This window comes from Symphalangus syndactylus, chromosome 13 (genome assembly GCF_028878055.3).
Source record: "Symphalangus syndactylus isolate Jambi chromosome 13, NHGRI_mSymSyn1-v2.1_pri, whole genome shotgun sequence".
Lineage (NCBI taxonomy): Eukaryota > Metazoa > Chordata > Mammalia > Primates > Hylobatidae > Symphalangus > Symphalangus syndactylus.
Genome location: NC_072435.2, coordinates 86,801,488 through 86,823,365, shown reverse-complemented (window position 1 = coordinate 86,823,365; position 21,878 = coordinate 86,801,488). Strand labels below are relative to the sequence as shown.

Sequence of the window (21,878 nt, the reverse complement as noted above, 5' to 3'; positions counted from 1 at the left end):
GTTATTTTGCCTGTTAGTTGATGCAGTTTCTTCATAGTGTTGATTGTCTTTACAATTTGTTATGTTTTTGCAGTGGCTGGTACTGGTTTTTCCTTTCCATATTTAGAGCATCCTTCAGGAGCTCTTGTAAGGCAGGCCTGGTGGTGACAAATCTCCGAGCATTCGCTTTTCTGTAAAGAATTTTATTCCTCCTTCGATTATGAAGCTTAGTTTGGCTGATATGAAACTCTGGGTTGAAAACTCTTTTCTTGAAGAATGTTGAATATTGGCCCCCACTCTCTTCTGGCTTGTAGGGTTTCTCCAGAGAGATCTGCTGTTAGTCTGATGGGCTTCCCTTTGTGGGTAACTCCACCTTTCTCTCTGGCTGCCCTTAACATTTTTTCCTTCATTTCATCCTTGGTGAACCTGACAATTATGTGTCTTGGGGTTGCTCTCCTTGAGAAGTATCTTTGTGGTCAGCTCTGTATTTCCTGAATTTGAATGTTGGCCTGTCTTGCTAGGTTGGGGAAGTTCTCCTGTATAATGTCCTGAAGAGTGTTTTCCAACTTGGTTCCATTCTCCCTGTCATGTTCAGGTAAACCAATCAAATGTAGGTTTGGTCTTTTCACATAGTCCAATATTTCTTGGAGGCTTTTTTCATTCCTTTTCATTCTTTTTTCTCTAATCTTGTCTTCATGCTTTATTTCATTAAGTTGATCTTCAGTCTCTGATATCCTTTCTTGTGCTTGATCAATTTGGCTATCAATACTTGTGTATGCTTCATGAAGTTCTTGTGTTGTGTTATTCAGCTCCATCAGGTCATTTCTGTTCTTCTCTAAACAGGTTATTCTAGTTAACAATTCCTACCTTTTTTCAAGGTTCTTAGCTTCCTTGCATTGGGTTAGAATATGCTCCTTTAGCTCGGAGGAGTTTGTTATTACACACCTTCTGAAGCCTACTTCTGTCAATTCGTCAAACTCATTCTCTGTCCAGTTTTGTTCCCTAGGTGGCAAGAAGTTGTGATCGTTTGGAGGAGAAGAGATGTTCTAGTTTTTGGAATTTTCAGCCTTTTTGTGCTGGTTTTTCCTTATCTTTGTGGATTTATCTACCTTTGGTCTTTGATGCTGGTGACCTTAGTATGGGGATTTTGTGTGGACATCCTTTTTGTTGATGTTGATGCTATTCCTTTCTGTTTGTTAGTTTTCCTTCTAAGAATCAGGCCCCTCTGCTGCAGGTCTGCTGGAGTTTGCTAGCAGTCCACTCCAGACCTTGTTTGCCTGGGTATCACCAGGGGAAGCTGCAGAACAGCAAAGATTGCTGTGTGTTCCTTCCTCTGGAAGTTTTGTCCCAGAGGGGCACCTACCAGATGCCAGCCAGAGGTCTCCTGTATGAGGTGTCTGTTCACACCTGCTGGGAGGTATCCCCCAGTCAGGAGGCATGGGGGTCAGGGACCCACTTGAGGAGGCCATCTGTCCCTTAGCAGAGCTTGAATGCTGTGCTGGGAGATCCACTGCTCTCTTCAGAGCTGGCAGGCAGGAACGTTTAAGTCTGCTGAAGCTGTGCCCACAACCGCCCCTTCCCCCAGCTGCTCTGTCCCAGGGAAATGGGAGTATTATCTATAAGCCCCTGTCTAGGGCCTTTGCCTTTCTTTCAGAAATGCCCTGTCCAGAGAGGAAGAATCCAGAGAGGCAGTCTGGCTACAGCAGCTTTGCGAAGCTGTAGCAGGCTCTGCCCAGTTCAAACTTCCCAGGAGCTTTGTTTACACTGTGAGGGGAATATTGCCTACTCAAGCTTCAGTAATGGCGGATGCCCCTCCCACCAGCAAGCTGGACAGTCCCAGATCAACTTCAGACTGCTGTGCTGGCAGGGAGCATTTCAAGCCACTGGATCTTAGCTTGCTGGGCTCCATGGGGGTGTGATCTGCTGAGCTAAACCACTCGGTTCTCTGGCTTCACTCCCCTTTCCATGGGAGAGAACAGTTCTGTCTGACTGGCATTCCAGGTGCCACCGGGGTACAAAAAAAAACTCCTGGAGCTAGCTTCGTGTCTGCCCAAACCGTGCCCAATTTTGTGCTTGAAACCCAGGGCCCTAGTGATATAGGCACCGAGGGAATCTCCTGGTCTGTGGGTTGCAAAGACCATGGAAAAACCTAGTTTCTGGGGCTGGAACACGTCATTCCTCATAGCACAGTCCCTCACCACTTCCCTTGGTTAAAGGAGGGAGTTCTCTGACCCCTTGTGCTTCCTAGGTGAGGCGATGCCCCACTGTGCTTCAGCTCACCCTCCATGGGCTGCACCCACTGTTTAACCAGTGCCAGTGAGATGAGCCAGGTACCTAAGTTGGAAATGCAGAAATCACCCTTCTGTGTTGATCTTGCTGGGAGTTGCAGACTGGAGCTGTTCCTATCTGGCCATCTTGCCAGCCGCCCCACGCAGATCTTTTTTCTTTAACAAACCATCCACTTTATAACAGTTCTGAGCTATATTCTCCATAAGTGAATTTTTAATGTATTTTATAGTGGAAAGTTGGCTAAAAAAAGACAAGCTCAAAGATACAGCATTAAAGCCTCATGGTCTCAATTCTTACTGAACAGCATCATTTTTATTGTTGTTTCCAAAATGAGATCATCTTTCTCTCTTGCTTTTACATTAACTAGATTTGCTCAAAGATCTGACGTTAATGTCATCAGCCTGGGCTATTGCATGAGTTCCGCTGAGTTTTAAAATATAGGCAATGGCATGCCGTAGAGGAAGATTTGATCTCATCATGCTGTAAATCACTTGTTTTCCTGAGAAGATTGGAAATGTGACAGGCAGCCGTGCTTTATCAATGTTTTCATTTATACATGTATCTTTCCCGCTTCAAAGTTTGCTGAAGAGAAGTGAGATAATGTGATTAGGTGGCCACGCATATTCAATGTTCTAAAAACTGGGTCATTGTTGAGATTAATTGAAGGATTAAAAAGGTTTAAAAAGGAGGTAAATTTTTGATTTGCATACTTCTCTAAAGAGTCTTGACTCTTGTCAAGCACCCCCCCTACCTTTTGCAGAGCGGCAAGCCAAAGCTTTATATCTAGCAATTTAGTAGTTGCAAATTACTCTTGCCAATGTGGTGAAATTTTTTTCTTTTGACCTAGAGGAAATTATGAGTATTTCCACACTAGATTTATTTTCCATAATCTATCAACTGCATTGCTTTGAGGGCACTGAAAATGAGACAGGAGAGTGCGAATATGACAGATGAGGACTGAAATAATTAAATAGTGCTCAGCATAAGGCTACTATACATCTCTTTGACCAGGCACCTTTTGAAAATCCCTTAAATGCCAATTAAATAAAGACTACTTAGTGGTGAACATTGCTCAATGCCATACTTTCTTCTGGCAATTTTGACCTCGTCAATGGCATTTTCTAAAAGATAAATTAATGGCTTTCTACTAGAAGGGTGATCATAATTTATTCTATTTTGTTTTTTAGTTCATTGGGTAGCACTATATTCTTATGAACAGTATAAATTATATGAACATATGTATGTGAAGATTTGAGAAAATTCTTTTTAAAAATGTAAAATATAAAAAAAAATTCTTCCACAAACTTATACACTCATTTATTTATTCATTTATTTATTTATTCATTCATTCAATAAACCAGCTTATATGTAGAGAGGAGAGAGACATATAAACAAATGATTATAATAAAATGAGTCCACATAGCAGTAGATGTGTGTTCATGGTACATATTTGGAACCACAAAGAAAGAATCCCTAACCCAAGGGGAAGATATTGGGAAAACCTTCCTGGCAGAGATGATGTCAGCAGCTATTTCTGGTAAATGAATTAAAGTCAATCAGGTGGAGGATAAGATGAAGGTTAGCCTGGGTGAAATGAAGTGAGATGAGATGAGTGAAGGACATCTCAAGAAGAAGGAAAAGCACGTGTGAAATCAGTGAGGTAGGGCTAGAGAAAGACCTTTAGGTGGAAACTCAAAATGAAACACTATTTTTTGAAATGACACAAGATATTGTAGATGCTGAAATTAAAATACTTTTATTTTCCTAGATTTTTTACTAGCAACATTCTAGATATATTCATCTAAACTAATCTTTATCATTTTGGGGAAGTGAGATGAGATAGATATGTGTTTCCTTTTATTCCCAGATGCCTACATTTGGCATTCAGTTTACCTAGGGAACTACTGCGGCAATGCACAAGGGTAGAAGGCAGCTATCATGGTGTGGATTGGATGTAAAGTGAGGCTAAAGAGTTTGGCAAGTTCACACCATGAATCCACCCTGGTTGATATGCCAAGAAGTTTTACCTTTATTGATGACAGTAGGAAGTCAAAGAAAATTAAAAAATTTTAAACAGAAAAGGGACATGACACACTGCTATAAAGTCCTGGCATACTACTTATTTAATTAAAAAAATATGTATTTATTTATTGGGAACAGAGTTTCACTCTGTCACCTAGCTGGAATGCAGTGGCATGATCACAGCTCACTGTAACCTCAAACTACAGGACTCAAGTGATTTTCCTGCTTCAGTCTCCCAAGTAGCTGGGACTACAGATGCCACCACATCCAGCATGGTCCAGTTTTCTCTTGAAGAGAAAACAGGGTCTCACTATGTTGTCCAGGCTGGTCTTCAACTTCTAGGCTCAAGCAATCCTCCCACCTTGGCTTCCCAAAGTGCTGGGATTGAGTAAACCACCACACCCAGCCCAATTCTTATTAAATTCTAAGTCATGGGTATGAGAGCTATGGTTAGGTGAAGGCAGAATAGATCCTTTAAGTTATTATTTTCATGATCCTATATCTTATTCTAGACAAACATTTTACTTTTATTATTTTGTTTATAATGATTTTTCCTTCTCTAATGAAGTATACTTTCCATTAATACCAAGGATATTAAAGGCAGTTCCCTATGGATGGCCAATAAAAGTGGATAAATCAAGCAATATTTACTTAGAGTTTATAATGTGTCTGGTACTGTGCTTTCTTCTGGTTAATGTCAGTGAATATATCATGAAATAACTGTTATTAAAAACTTAATGCAAACATTACATAAGATAAAACTAAAACCTGGAACCATGGGGTTTGATTGTTTTACTAAATAGTTGCTTGCTTTTAGTGAAGAACAATTTCATATTTTATTTTTAAGCTTACTGAAGACATTATAACTTTGACATGTGTTCAAAAGGTATTAAGTTTGTACTTAAAATTTTTCATTTTGAAATGACTATAGCAACCTGAAAACACACAAATTATGCATATTGTTACCAGTGGCAAATCCATACCAGTCTTCGGTAAATTCCATTCTTGCCTCTTTGGAGGAAAGAATTCGGCTGAGGGGCATAAGGAAGAGTGAGAGACCAAGGCAAATTTTAGAGTAGGAGTGAAAGCTTATTAAAAAGTTTTAGAGCAGGAATGAAAGGAAGTAAAGTAAACTTGGAAGAGGGCCAAGTGGGTGACTTGAGAGATCCAAGTGTTCTGTCCCACCTTAACTTGGGGTTTTACCTATTGACATGGTTCCAGGGTTTCCATTTCTCCTTCCTTGATTTTTCTCTTGGGGCAGGCTGCCTGCATGTGCAATGGTCTGCCAGCACTTAGGAGGGGCCACATGCACAGTGTGTTTACTGAAGTTGTGTGCATGCTTATTTGAGGCATTTATCCCTTACCAGTCCAGTGTTCCTAGAGGAAGATCATATGCCAGTTAAACTTTGCCATTTTGCCACTTAATGCAATATTTGAGCCCACTCGCCCAACTCCTGAGATCTTTTCAGAAAGCTTCTGATCACCAGCCTGAGGTGTTTTGTATTTATTGGGAGACTGCCTTTCCCTGACACTGGCTGCCACCAGTTATTATTTTAGAGAGACAGTTTAACAACCACCTATCACTTGATGGTAGCCTGATAATCCTGGAGGAGAGGAACCTCTCTTTTCCTGCTCATGTCTGCCTAGCTGCCTACTCTAACAATATTACTTACTTGACTTCTAACAGAGTTTTCAAGAATATCCATTAGTACAACTATGATTTCATTTAAAAAAATCACGATTGATGAATCTAATTAGTTTTTTATATAAACAAGTTGTGGCTGAGGGTGGAGAATAAAACATCTTGGCAACATCGCCAATGTTAAAACATCAGTACTTAATTGCAAAGCCAGATGAAGTCAACTACATGGCCCTACTAAATCTATAAACTTTACCTTTTACAATTAGAAACTACATATAGAATCTCTCTCTCTCTCTATATATATATATATATGTGTGTATATATATAATACTTACATTACATATTTTTTAAATTACAAAAATCATACCTTCTATTACAGTAGGTAACTAGTCAGGCATGAGCAGGGACAGAAGAGCGTCCGCCACCACCAGAAATGTCAGACGACCATCAGGTGATGGTCAGGCAATTGTTACACTGTTTTTCTGAAATAATAACTGTTCACAGCCAGCACCAGGGATAGCCAGTCTCCCTATAGATAGAAAAAACCTGAAACTGGTGATCGGCAACTTCCCAATAAGATCTTAGGAGCTGAGCAAGTGGGCTCACACATGCGCACTAAGAGGCAAAATGGTGGAGTTTAACTGCTAAATGACCTCCCAGGGACACTCAGCTGGTAAGGGAAGAACACCTCAAGGGAGCATGCGTACAACGCCAGTAAACACTGCGCATGCTCCCCTCACAAGGGCTAGCCCACCACTGTTCATGCAGCCCAGCTCAAAGAAAGAAGCCGGGAAGAGGTAACACAAGACCCCAGAAGTACGCCAACATATAAAACCCCAAGTCAAAAAGTCAAACTGCACACTTGTCTTTCAAGTCGACCACTTGGCGCTCTTCCAAGTGTACTTTCCTTCCTTTTGTTCCTGCTTTAAAGTTTTTTTAATAAAGTTTCACTTCTGCTCTAATCCTTCCCTTGGCGTCTCCTTCTGCCTTACGCCCCTCGGTCAAATTATTTCTTCTAAGGAGACACAAATTGAGGTTGTTGCAGACTTGTATGGATTCACCGCCGCTAGCATATTTTGGTGCAATGTGAGTCAACTCCCATCGCTAACACTTCCAGTTGTAAAAAGTCAAACAGTAGAACAGTAAATGAAGTAAATGGTGTAGGATAAAAAGTGAAATTCTCATCTTCTTTTCTGTCCTTTCCAAATTCCACCCAGAGTTGACTACAGTTACATGGTTAGTGTGATTATTGCTGGTTTTTTTATATTCTACAATTGCAAATACGTGGAGTTGCAATTTTTTAAGCAAATAAGATCATGACATGCATTATTTTCTGTATCTTACTTTTACTCCTCAACACATTCTTGAAAAACTTTCCATATCGATAACAATAGGTAGACCTTTTCTCTTAAATGACTGCAAATTATTTAAGTGTTTATTATTGTAAAGTATGTAATTGTCCAGGCACAAGATAACTTTAAAAATATTTGTTCTTTTGATAAATTATTACCTTGTATCTCTTCATAAGTTTCAAACAGTGATGCAATAATCCTACTTTAATAACATATATCTAGGTACATAAGTACAAATATTTCTCTGGTATGAAAGTGCTGAGTTAAAAACCATACACCATTTAAGTGTTGCTAAGCTGAAAGATGTTCCTACCAACAATATATGATGTATGTGAGTACTCATTTCCCTACATCATTGCCAAAATTGGGTTTCATAAATCTTTTAAATTTTATCTAATATTATGGACTAAATATGGTATTTCACTGGAGGAAATTTTCATATGCTATTTTTTTAAACTAGAACTGTTATTCATTGAAACAAAATGAGGAAAGGCAGGACTAATGGCAATTTAAAAATATTTCATTAAACCTACTGCCTCTCATGTTAGACATAGCTATAGGCAAGATTCCACTATTACACAGAGATCTAGGCCTTCTTCCAAATTATAATGCATAGCATATGCTGAAAAATAGTCATATACCTCTATATCATGTTTCAATTTTTATATCGAAAGTTATTGTAAATGGTTTGTGCTAAGATCAAACTTTTAAAATTTCCAAATTTCAAGTTTCCATTCACCTCCCTTCCTGGGTTTAACCTCTCACCTCTGCAGCCTTTCCATTATGACATTACTTTTACACACATTTACCTGCCAAGAGTCATCCTCAATTATCTGTATTTTCATTATCTCTCCCTGCCCCCAAAGAGACCCCAGGGAACAATCGGGCTTTCTTGTAGGACTCTTCACAATTCACATGAATTGTTCTTACCTCATCCCAAATTCTCCTTCGTGCTCACCGTTTTCCTTGTATAATATCCAGTTGCTATGGAGACTAATTGTTGTGTCCCTTGCTTCTAGAGTGCTTTAATTCTATTTTAAATAAGAATTTTCACATGTTGTTGATTATTCCAGAAAAAAAAGAGTTTTCTAAGATCTGAAATAAATATACTGTACTTAGTGAGGCAGCAGCTACAAAACAAACCAAAAATATTTTTGAAGAAGAAAAAAATGTACAGATGGACAATGAGTGGTGATTCTGATGGTTAAAATGTTTACTAAAAATGTTGACTGTCATATTGAGAGAGATGAATTGATTTTTACTTTTTATTCTTCTGTTTTAGACCTTCATGCTTTCTGTATGAATGGTTACTTAAGGATTTAGGGAGTCCCAAATTCAGTTAATTTCCGTTCTGCCACTTACTACTCCAGGCAAACTGCCAAATGTTTTTGATTTTAGTTTTTCACCTTTTACATAGAATGATAATAATTTTATAGTTTAAGGGAGGAAAGCTTGGAGCAGTCTCTGGCACTGAATAATACAGATGCTCCACAACTTATGATGGGTTACCTCCCAATAAACCCCTTGTAAGTTGAAAATACCATAAGCCAAAAATGCATTTAATATCCCTAACCTACTGAACATCACCCAGCCTACTTTAAACATGCTCAGAACACTTACCTTAGCCTACAGTTCGGCAAAATCGTCTAGCACAGAGACTATTTTTAAATAAAGTGTTGAATATCTCATGTAATTTATTTTACTTTTTTTTATTTTACTTTTTTTATTTCTGTGTTAGTTACTAAGGATAATGGCCTCCAGCTCCATCTATGTCCCTGCAAAAGACCTGATGTCATTCTTTTTTATGGCAGCACAGTATTCCATGGTGTATATGCACCACATTTTCTTTATCCAGTCTATCATTGATGGACATTTAGGTTGATTCCATGTCTTTGCTATCGTGAATAATGTTGCAATGAACATACATGTACATTTGACTTTATAATAGAACAATTGATATACCTTTGGGTATATACCCAGTAATGAGATTGCTGGCTCGAATGGTATTTTTGTCTTTAGGTCTTTGAGGAATCATCACACTGTCTTCCACAAAGGTTAAATTAATTGACACTCCCAACAACAGTATATAAGCATTTATTTTTCTCCACAACCTCACCAGCATCTGTTATTTTTTTACTTTTTAATAATAGCCATTCTGACTGGTGTGAGATGGTATCTCACTATGGTTTTGATTTTCATTTCTCTGATGATCAATGATGAGCTTTTTTTCATATGATTGTTGGCCGTATGTGTGTCTTGTTTTGGGAAGTATCTGATCATGTCCTTTGCCCACATTTTTATGGGATTGTTTTTTCTTATAAATTTGTTAAGGTTTCTTATAAATGCTAGATAGTAGACCTTTGTAGGATGCCTAGTTTGCAATTATTTTCTCCTATTCTGTAGGTCGTCTGTTTACTCTGTTGATAGTTTCTTTCACTGTGTGGAAGCTCTTTAGTTTAATTAGATTTAGATATGTTAGGTTTTAGGTTTGTAAAAATTTGCCAATTTTTGCTTTTATTGCAGTTGTATTTGGTGTCTTAATAGCGAAATATTTGCCCTGTGGCTGTGTTCTGAATAGTACTGTCTAGATTGTTCTCCAGGGTTTTTATAGTTTTGGGTTTTACATTTAAATCTTTACTCTGCTTGAGTTAATTTTTGTATGTGATGTAAGGAAGAGGTCCAGTTTTAGTCTCCTGCATATGGCTAGCCAGTTATCCCAGTACCGTTTATTGAGTAGGGAATTATTTGCCCATAGCTTGTTTTTGTCAGGTTTGTCAGAGATCAGTTAGGTGTAGGTGTGCAGTTTTATTTCTGGGTTCTCTATTTTATTCCATTGGTCTATGTATCTGTTTTGGTACCTGTATCATGCTGTTTTGGTTACTGTAGCCTTGTAATATAATTTGAAGTTAGGTAGCTGATGCCCCCAGCTTTGTTGTTTTTGCTTATGATTGTACTAGCTGTTCAGGCTCTTTTGTTGATTTCATGTGAATTTTAAAATAGTTATTTCTAGTTCTTTGAATAATGTCAATGGTAGTATAATATGAATTGCTTTGAATCTATACTTTCCTTTGGGCAGTATGGCCATTTTAATGATATCGATTCTCCTATCCATGAGCATGGAATGCTTTCTCATTTGTTTGTGTCATCTCTGATTTCTTTGAGCAGTATTTTGTAGTTCTCCTTGTAGAGATCTTTCATCTCCCTAGTTACCTGGATTCCTAGGTATTTTGGTCTTTTTGTGGCAAATTATGAATGGAAGTTCATTCATGATTTGGCTCTTGGCTTGACTGTTATTGGTGTATAGCAATGCTAGTGATTTTTTTACATTGATTTTGTATCCTGAGACTTTGATGAAGTTGTTTATCAGCTTAAGAAGCTTTTGGCTGAGACTATGGGATTTTCTAAATATAGGATCTTGTCGTGTGCAAACAGGAAGAATTTGACTCCCTCTCTTCCTATTTGGATGCCCTTTGTTTCTTTCTCTTGCCTGGTTGCCCTAGCCAGACTTCCAATACTATTTTGAATAGGAGTGGTGGGAGAGGGCACCCTTGTCTTGTGCTGGTTTTCAAGGGGAATGCGTCTAGCTGTTGCCCATTCAGTATGATATTGGCTCTGGGTTTGTCATATATGGCTCTCATTATTTTGAGATATGTTCCTTAAATACCTAGTTTATTGAGTTTTTAATGTGAATGGATGTTGAATTTTATTGAAAGCCTTTTCTGCATCTATTGAGATAATTGTGTGGCTTTCATCTTTTTTGTTTATGTGATGAATCACATTTATTGATTTGCATATGTTGATCCAATCTTGCCTCCCAGGGATAAAGCCTACTTTGTCATTGTGGATAAGCTTTTTGATGTGCTGCTCGATTCAGTTTGCCAGAATTTTGTTGAGGATTTTTGCATCAATGTTCATCAAGGATATTGGCCTGAAGTTTTCTTTTTTTGTTATAGCTCTGCAAGATTTTGGTACCTGGATGACGCCGGCCTCATAGAATAAATTAGGGAGGATTCCCTACTCCTCAATTTTTTGGAATAGTTTTACTAGGAGTGGTACCAGCTCTTCTTTGTACGTCTGATAGAATTCAGCTGTGAATCCATCTGGTCCTGGGCTTTTTTTGGTTAGTAGGCTATTAATTACTGCCTCAATTTCAGAGCTGATTATTGTTCTCTTCAGGGATTCAATTTTTTTTTCTGGTTCAGTCTTGGGAGAGTGTATGTGTCCAGTAGTGAATTCATTTTCTCTAGATTTTCTAGTTTATGTGCATAGAGGTGTTCATAATGTTCTCTGATGGTTCTTTGCAGTTCTGTGGGGTCAGTGGTAGTACTCCCTTGTTGTTTCTGATTGTGTTAACTTGAATCTTCTCTCTTTTCTTCATTAGTATAGCCAGAAACATATCTATTTTATTAATTTTTTCAAAAAAAATGCCTCCTGAATTCCTTGATCTTTTAAATGATTTTTTGTGTCTCAATCTCCTTCAGTTCAACTCTGATTTTGGTTATTTGTCTTCTGCGAGCTTTAGGATTTGTTTACTCTTGCTTCTTTAGGTTTTTTTAGTTGTGATATTAGTTTGTTAACTTGAGATCTTTCTAGCTTTTTGATGTGGGCATTTAGTGCTATATATTTCCCTCTTAACACTGCCTTAGCTGTGTTCCAGAGATTCTGGTGTGTTGTATCCTTGTTTTCATTAGTTTCAAAGAACTGCTTAATTTCTGCCCTAATTTTATGATTCACCCAAAAGTCATTCAGGAGCAGAATATTCAAGCTCCATGTAATTGTATGATTTTGAGTGCATCCCTTAGTCTTGATTTCTAGTCTGATTGTGTTGTGGTTTAAGAGGCTCTTTGTTACAATTTCAGTTCTTTTGCATTTGCTGAAGAATGTCTTACTTCTGATTATGTGATCGAGTTCAGAGTACATGCCATCTGGCAATGAGAAGAATGTATATTCTTTTGTTTTTAGGTGAAGAGTTCTGTAGATATATATCAGGTCCATGGGGTCCAGAGATGAGTTCAGGTCCTGAATATCTTTGTTAATTTTCTGTCTCGATGATCTGTCTAATCTTGTCAGTGGGATGTTAAAGTCTTTCACTATTATTGTGTGGGAGACTAAGTCTCTTTGAAAATCTCTAAGAACTTGCTTTATGAATCTGGTTGCTCCTGTGTTGGGTGTATATATATTTAAAATAGTTAGTTTTTTGTCGATTTGAACCTTTTACCATTGTGTAATGCCGTTCTTTTCTTTTATAATTATTGGTGGTTTAAAGTCTATTTTGTCAGAAACTAGGATTGCAGCCCCTACTTTTTTCTGTTTTCCGTTTGCTTAGATTTTTCTCCATCCTTTATTTTGAGTGTATATGTGCCACTGCATGTGAGAAAAGTCTCTTGAAGATAGTATACTAATGGATCTTGGTTTTTTATCCATCTTGCCGCTCTGTATTTTAATTGGGGCCTTTGCTCATATAAGATTCATATTGATATGTGTGGATTTTATCCTGCATTCAGGATGCTAACTGGTTATTTTGAAGACTTGCTTATGTGGTTGCTTTATTGTGTCATTGGTCTATGTACTTCATTATGTTTTTGTAGTGGCTGGTAATGATCTTTCATTTCCATATTTAGTGCTTCCTTCAGGAGCTCTTGTAAGACAGATTTGGTAGTAACAAATTACCTCAGCATTTGCTTGTCTCAAAAGAATCTTATTTCTTAGTTTGGCTGGATATAAAATTCTAGGTTGGAATTTCCTTTCTTTAAGAATGTTGAATATTGGCCCTCAATCTCTTCTGACTTACAGGGTTTCTGCTGAAACTTACAGAAGTCTGCTGTTAGTCTGATGGGCTTCCCTTTGTGGGTGACCTGGCCTTTCTCTCTAGCTGCCTTTAATATTTTTTCTTTCATTTTTGACGTTGGGGAACCTGATATTTATGTGTCTTGGGGATGATCTTCTAATGGAATATTTTACTAAGGTTCTCTGCATTTCCCAAAATTCAATGTTGGCCTCTAGCTATGTTGGGGAAGTTCTCATGCATAATATTCTGAAATATGTTTTCCAAGTTGGTTGCATACTCCCCATGCCTTTCCAGTACACCAGTGAGTCATTGATTCAGTCTGTTTACATAATGCCATATTTCCTGGAGGTTTTGTTCATTCCTTTTCATTCTTTTTTCTTTATTCTTCTCTATACTGGCCACTTGGTCTGTCACTCCTGCAATGTTTTCTCATGATTTTTAGCTTCCTTGCATTGAGTTACAATGCACTCCTCCTGTAGCTCAGTGAACTTCATTTTTATCCATATTCTGAATTCCATTTCTGTCATTTCAGCCATCTCAGCCTGGTTTCCAACCCTTGTCGGAGAGGTTATGCGGTCATTTGGAGGAAAGAAGATACTCTGGCTTTTTGAGTTTTTAGCATTGTTGCACTGATTTTTTTTCTCATCTTTCTGGGCTTATTTACCTTCATTCTTTGAGGTTGTTGACCTTTAAGTAGGGATTTTTTTTTTTTTAAATCCTTTGTGATGACCTTGAGGATTTGATTGTGGTATAAGGTGGCTTTAACCAACTGGCTTTGTTTCTGGGAGATTTTAGGGCACCAACGTTCAGCTCCCCACTCATGGACTGCATGCTCTGATTCTGGGGGATTTGTATTGGGCTGCAATTTTGTTCTCTGACTCCTCAAGGTTTGGAGTCTACTGTGCTGGGAAGACCAATATGTGGCAGCTGCAGCAGAGTACTAGTGGATCCAGGGGTGCCTTCCTCTGTGTGGGCTTTTACCATAGTGGCGAAGGCAAGGCAGTTGGGGGGAAAGTAGTGGGCCCCTGCTAGAGACTGCATTGTTGCACTGGAGGTGGTGATGGTTTAGGGGATGGGTGCTGGCCGGTGCAGGTCTGAGTGCCTTCTCTGCACCTTGAAAGCAGGAGTAATGGCTCAGGGTGTAGGAGAATCATATGTTCTCTGTATGGCATTAGTGCAAGAGAAGCATTCTGGTAGGAATGGGGGCTTGTTAGCTCTGTGCTGGCCAAGGCTCCATCTGCAATGGTGGTCAGCAGGGTTCTGGGGGATGTAGTGCACTCTGCATGCTGGCAGGGCAAATAAAGCAAAACCTGCACTTGCAGACACACGCCAGCAAAGTGATGTTGGGAGTTTCCATGGGCTCGAGGGAAGCTGCATGGGACTTGCAGGCTGGTGCATGGCCATAAGGGCCACATCACTGGAGCTTCTCCACTGGTTAGGCACAGTCCACTGCAGAAGCTATGGTGTTGGCTCATCAGGGCCCTATAAGTAGGCATGGCCAGACTTGGGCCCTTGGAGAGACATAGCAGACCAAGGAGTACTCAAGTCAGATCAGACCTGTCTGATATGCAAGACCACCCGGCAAAGATCAGATCCAACAGTTCTCCTAGGGCTAAGGTCTCTTATGGAAGCAAGTCAAGCCTAGAGGGATGGCCGCCCCTGGCCATGTTCCACTATAGATGCTCCTGCACCAAACTTTCTGGGCTCCACATCAGCTGGCTTACTGCTCCAACACTTTGCTTGTCTCCTGGGGTCTTCTCCCCAGAGAGATGTGGGTTAACAATTGCTCAGTGCAGTTAGCCCAGGATGAAGTGTCTGTGCTGTGGGCCAAAGCCAGGAGTTTCCTTTCTCGTGACAAGCAGTGGACAGTGTGTGGGACCCATGGGAGATAAACTGGCCTCCTCTCCTTGGGTCGACTGCAGCTTGTTGAAGATATGGGTAAGACACTTAAGGTCTTTGTTCCTTTGTTAGTCCGAGGGTAGCAAGGACAGTTCCACTGCAGTGGCAGTGGCAGAGAAGCTTTCGGTTGCCCCTGGAGGGTCTGTCCAGGGGGTGGCAAGTTGCTACTGGCTTGATAACTCTGGTGGGGGCTGGCTAGAGGCCTAAACCTGGAAGACCTGCCTGGAGAGGAGATGTGAGAACAAGCACCCACGTAACAGTCTGGCCACTTTGCCATAGGGCTGCTGTGGTATGCTGGGGGTCCACTCCAGTCCCCTGTCACCTTGAATTTTCCAGTAACTCGAGGTATCACCAGTGAAAGCTGCAAAACACCAAAGGTGGCAGCCTTCCCCTCTCTCTGGGAGCTCCATCCCAGGGAGATATGGGCCTATTGCTGGCCCAGACATCTGTAGAAGGTGGCTGAAGACCCCAGTTAGGAAGCTCTACCCTATGATGAGGAATGGGACTGGGAATCCACTTTATAAAGTAGTCCGGCCACATTTTTGTAGAACAGCTGTGCTATGCTGGGTGTCTGCTTCTGCCCCTGGTCGCCTCAGACACTCTGAAGCCCAAAAGCTGAAATAACTAAGTCTCCCAAAAAGCAAAGATGGTGGTCTACCCTTTCCCTTTGGAGCTCCATCCTAGGGAGAACTGAGACCTCTGTCAGCTGGAGAATACCAGTGGGGGAAACTGGAGGCCCCAGTTGGGAGGCTCTACCTGGTGATGAGAAATGGGATTGGGGACCCACTTAAAAGAGCAGTTTGGCCATGTTCTCATAGGGCAGATCTGATGTGCTGGGTTTCTTCTTCTGCCCCTGGTCAGTTTAGGCTCTCCAAAACCTGAAGGCTGGAATCTCTAAGTCCCCCAAACAGCAAAGATGGTGGCCCACCCTTCCCTCTGGTAACTCTGTCCCAGATAATTTTCAAATCTCTGTCAGCCAGAGAACAGGGGCAAGGGTAGCTCGAGGACCCAGTTGGGAGGTTCCACCCAGTGAGGAGCAATGGAATCGGGGACCCACTTAAAGAAGGAGTCTGGCCATGTTTTGGTAGAGCAGCTGTGCTGTGCTGGGGGAACCTTTCTGCCCCTAGTTGGTCTGAATTCTCCAAAGCCAGAAGGCCTTTATGGCTAAATTGCCCAAACAACAGTGATGGCAGCCTCCCTGTCCCAGGGATGCACAACACTGCTGCCAGTGGTTGGCTGGAATTCCAAGCCAATGGGTCTTATCCTGTGAGGTGCTGTGGAAGTGGGGCCTGCAGACTGTCGCTGCTCAGCCCCCTGGATTCAGCCTCTTTCCAAGGGATATGTACGGGGGTCTAACCTCCTGCTTTGCTGGAGTTGCAGCTACTTTTGCTAGGAAGCCTGGAAAGCTTGAGTATCTAAAGCTCCCAGTTCTCTGTGTGTGCCTGAGCGGCTGCTCTGCCAGGACTCCACCTAGCTCTGTGTGTCAGACTGAAGGCCCTGGTAGAGTGTGTTGACGAGGGGATCTCCTCACCCAAGGGTTGCAGAGATCTGTGGGAGAAGCGTAGGTTCCCAGGTTGCACATTCAATTACCGCTTCCTTGGGCTTGTGAGGTTCCCTTGGCTTCCTGTGGCTCTGGGGTGGGCTGTTGTCCTGCCTTGTTTTTCTCATTCTCCATGGGTCAAGTTATTTCCTTAATTAGTCCCAACACAAGTACCTGGATGTTTTGGTTGAAGGTGCTGTATTTACTCACTCCTTTCATTCCCCTCCCTGAAAGTGAAAAACAGAATGGTTGTATGGGTACTCGAAATACAGTTTCTATTGAATGCATATTGCTTTTGCAGCAATGTAAAGTTAAAAACTTGTAAGTTGAACCATGGTAAATTGATGACCATCCATAGTCAGTCAGTAGTAGATATTATAATGCCTGGACTAAGGACGAGGTACCCACAATCTCAAGCTATTGAGCAGTTTTCTAGGAGTCCAAGGAGGTTGGAAAGAGGTTGGAAAGAACTCAATTTCTTATGCAAAGGAGAAAATGTTTTTAAATCCAAGAAAATGTTTGTAAACATTTGTCTGCTGCTTTGTAAATGCTTTGTAAATGCTTAACAATTTGCAAAGTGAAAATCTTTGCATTAACGTCTCTCTACAGACACACCCTACAAAATGTAAGAGGATACGTAATGAATATTATTCATTTTAGTTTCATTTCTGAAGCAACATTTTAGGCAAATGAGGATTTTCATTTTGATATCAGATTCTTACAACACAGTAACTAAAATGAATTTTGAAATAGGTGGATGGATTCAAAATATTCACATAAAAAATATCTGATGTGCTGAAAGGACTAAAATATCTCCTCACTAAATTATCAAAATTAAAAAAAATTAAAAATATAGATGGCAGAATAATTTTTATTAAATAAAATTTGAAATTTAGGTAGAGGCATTTCTTGTCTGTAAATTGTTTTATTTTTTAAAATGAATCGTATGGTGCTGGGAATGATGTGCTTTTTCATCTTTATTAACACAATTGCACTTATATTGCCTTATTTTTCAAATTTATTATTTTGAACTGCTGATTATGTCTGGCTATTTACTTTCTTCCAGCACATTTAGCATTGAGTCAAGATGGTGTCATTTTACATGCAAGCTCCAACACCATTTGAGGCCCTTTGACCTTTCTTCAAATAGCTAATTCCCTGGGGCACAGAGGTGGTGGCAGAGATGGCAGCAAATGACAAGATGCTGAAAATTCTACTGCCTTCATTAGCTACTTAGCTGTCAAGGTCTTTATTTCTCTGCAAGGCTGACTGAAGCTACTATGATTCACACACTTTATAAGAAAACAATTAAAAAGAAATTGATTCCTGAAGGGCCATGTGGCTACATATCTATGAATATTTTTATGATTTCGATTTTTACTCCTGTCACAATAAAAACCAAAACTAAAATTTTACTTTAGTATTTAATAGCCATGTAAATATCGATATTATTCAGTAATGGTTTATAGTAAATGGTAAATTTAGTATTGCCTTAACAAAGAAACAAAATAGTTTTTTCTTTTTTTCATAGGGGAAATTCTCAGTAGTTTTTGTCCAAATTATGCATTGTTCCCTGTGGGACGCAGAATTCTAAAATGAGTTCTAATGACCCTTGCTCTTGTATAATCTCTCTTCAAGTATGGGTAGAATCTGTGATTACTGAGAGATATTACTCTCATGATTATTTTACATTCTATGGCAAAGGCATTTTGCAGATGTAATTAGATTTAATTAAGTTCCCAAATCAGTTGACCTTAAAATAGGGAGATCATGCAAGTGGACCTGACCTCATCATGCTGGCCTTCCAAATCTGATTCTAGAGGGACAGAGATGGAGAAAGTCAGAAGAGCACAAGGATTCAAGGTGCTGTTGCTGGCCTGAAGATGAAGGGGGCCAGATGCCAAATAATGAAGGTGGGATCCTCTAGTTGCTGAAAGTGATATTTGGCTGACCAGCAGGAAAAGACAGACAGTCTTGCAAAAGGAAGGAATTGAACTCTTCTAATGACAAGAATGAACTTGACAGCAGAATTTGCCTCAGAGCCCCTAGAAAATATATTAGCCATGTTACATCATTACTTAGCTTTACAATAGCCTGAAAAGAGAACCAGCAATGGTATGCCATGCTTTTTACCCACTGAGCTGTGAGCTAATAAACAGGTGGTGTTTGAAGCTGCTCAATGTGTGATGCTTTGGTACATAGCAATAGAAATTAATGCTCCTCTTTTCCCCTAAGAAAGCTTAAACTAATTTGTACTAAATATTCCAAATGAACTTCTTATTTTGGATGCTAAAAATTACCTTTTTCTCAGTTATTGTTAATTTTAAGGAGTACTTTTTTGTGTTCTTTTTTGTTTGTTTGTTTTTTTGGAGATGGAGTCTTGCTCTGTCTCCCAGGTTGGAGTGCAGTGGCGCAATCTCGGCTCACTGCAAGCTCCACCTCCAAGGTTCACGCCATTTTCCTGCCTCAGCCTCTCTGAGCAGCTGGGACTACAGGCGCCCACCACCACGCCCGGCTAATTTTTTGTATTTTTAGTAGAGACGGGGTTTCACCGTGGTCTCGATCTCCTGACCTCGTGATCCGCCCGCCTCGGCCTCCCAAAGTGCTGGGATTACAAGCGTGAGCCACCGCGCCCGGCCACTTTTTTGTTTTAATACCAGTTTTAAATGTTTTAATTTTTAGCTAATGGTGGAAACATCTCTGAATCTTCATATACTATTCTATTTTGTATATTCAAAAAGGGTTTGAAGTGTTCATTGATACAGATAAAGGTAAGAAGAAATATGAGCCATTACAATTCACCTCTGTTAAAAAATCCAGATTGGAAAAGTAATAAAACTACATGGCTGTCTTGGACACATCATATTAATGCTAAATTTAATTTAGACGATGAGACTAAAAGCAAACAGGAATGTAATTAAAAACAATTTAGTCAAGAAGAAATCACAAGAAAGATTGCCTGGATTGGAAAAGAAATTTCATGGAAGATGATGCTTTTGAAGATACTATCTATTATCTTCTAAATAGGGGAGTTTCCAGAGGGAGGCTTCAGGGGAAGCATTGGTTAATTTATAATAAAGGTGTTCATATTTATTTGATGTAAGAAAGAATGGTATTCCAAGAAACCAGAGTGCTTTTTTGGTTTTAGATGAGGTGAAATTAAAGAGTAATTCTCTTTTACCACTAAATAGCTGGGACAAGCCTAGGCAACTTGGCAAGCGATAGTATAGGAGATAAGACCTACTTCTGATTTGTTGGTTAATTTTCTCCCAGTGCATGTTTCTATTTTGTAGAAAAAGAAGAAGTAAAAGCATTAGTTTTTACAGTTCAGTTTTAATTTAATTTAGAAGAGCTATGAGGAAAAATAGACATTTTGCCACTTCTTTCATCTAAGAACTTCTGTTAAATATAGCAATTGACTAATGAAGTCAAAAATTTACCTTCTGCAGATCTTAGTCCTGGAAAACATTGCAGAATCTTGCAAGGCAGCAGAGAGTCAAAAGTATAACATGAAGGAGTCGTTCAATGTACTCCACTAATCATCTTGGAGTGTGCATCAAAGCTTGTTTAAGGAGAGTCTCAATAGAAAGGCTATTTTTTGAGAAAGAGTCATTCTAATTTTTAGATCTATTGCTCTGAATACTAATATTGCATTTACTTGGAAACTTATAATGCTACATTTTATTAAGAAAATTATCACTTAATCTATTTCTCACAGAGAGCAAAAGCCACTGGGATCAAAACTACCAAATATAATGACTGACTAATCTACAGTAATAAGAAAAAACATATTGTACATATTCTGGGTATCAACTAGGATTCATCACAGAGACAATTCAGTATATAACTCCTACAAAGTGCTAATACATTGCGATTACTCTTTGCTGAAGGAGTCACACCTGGAGGAGGAGTCAATTTTTCTCTTATATTACCAGCTTGCATTATTTCCAGATCTAAAACTCAAAAAACTAATTCCCTATTTTATTAATTAAATATTCCTTAATGCCAACTTTATATAGCAATAAACTAAACAAATCTTGTTTTTGTGTGGCTTATATTTTAGTTGGAGGAAAATGCAAGCACAACCTGAGAGACATTATGAATTTGAATCCAGAAAGGATTCAAAGGATTGAATCCAGAAAGATATATATGTGTTTTTATTGGTTAAAATTTCAGTATAGGATGCAGGAATGAATTTCTAGGGTCCTTGATAAAGAATCTGGATGAATGTATTGATAGCTGATGAATTTATTGAAGATTCTTAATTGAATGGTGTGGTTTGACTAACAAAACCTGGGATTCAATGGTGGTCCACCCTAAATGATGATAACTTACAGAAATTTCTCTACTATAATATATTAGATGAAATAAAAGGGCTTTGAGTGATAGAGGCTGGGGTATAATTTTAATGCTTGAATCATCGTGTTCCCACCACTTATGTTCTGTTCAGGAATCCAGATCACTCATTTCACCATGACCTAGAAACCTACATCAATAAAGGAAGCATCACAATGCAGATGGGAGGTGAAATATCCTGTAATTAGAATAGGGTCCCAAGTACTGTTGAAGAAAAGAGGATTCTGAGGTGGCTAAGACCATGAAGTAGCATTTAACTGGCTAAGGCAAATTAGTCATGTTTTCTAAAATAGTCAGCAGAGCCTACATGGTAATTAGAGAGATTTATTGGTGATTAATGGTTATGACATTCCTGGGAGCTACATACATAGGCATCCTGCTAAGGTCCTAGTTAGCATGTGAAATGGACAGCCACCCTGACTTGAAGAGAGACTTGACTTCACCCATCACTTTAAAAAATTATGACCTTTCCCCATATCTGAGAGCTGACTTTCAAAGTATTAGTGGACATCCTTTATGAAGAACCTTAAAATAACACCATAAGTATGTCTGTGGAGGTGGCCTTCCCTGAGGAAATGTAGAAACACCTGTGACAGCAAGTGACTACTAGGTAAAAGGATCTAGACAGACATCTAGGGGATTATTAGACATTGGCTTCAGACTAAAACAATAACTAGAGATCTGTATAAACACCTGGAGCCACTGGTCAGAGGAGATTCTTATGAGTGTTAATTAATGATTTTTAAAAATGATTGTTGTTTCTAGCTTAGATTAATTGACCTTAGGATATGACTCTACTTATGGGCCAGCGAGATGGTAAGCATCAAGTTGCTTGACTTCCTGTTTTAGAGGTAAAAAATGAAGCTCAAGGAAATTAAATGACTTCCTTTAGTGCAAAGCTGGGATAAAAACACAGATCTTCCAAATACGTGCCTGGTTACTAAACCAGGTAATGTCTGGATCCTCTCATCTGAGTAGAGGAATGGAAGTGGAAAAAGAACTGGAGGTTGT

The 21,878-nt window shown here is 39.3% G+C and overlaps 2 long non-coding RNA genes across 2 annotated transcripts in view; one reads left to right on the top strand and one right to left on the bottom strand.

Annotated features, from left to right (window-relative positions):
* Positions 1 to 8,250, bottom strand: part of LOC134732155 (uncharacterized) — a 114,860-nt gene extending 106,610 nt beyond the window's left edge. The window contains exon 1 of the long non-coding RNA XR_010115037.1: positions 8,215 to 8,250. This is a non-coding gene — a long non-coding RNA (uncharacterized lncRNA). The remainder of the gene's footprint in view (positions 1 to 8,214) is intronic.
* LOC134732154 (uncharacterized) overlaps positions 1 to 21,878 on the top strand; it is an 89,699-nt gene that overhangs the window by 18,223 nt on the left and 49,598 nt on the right. The window lies entirely within an intron of this gene.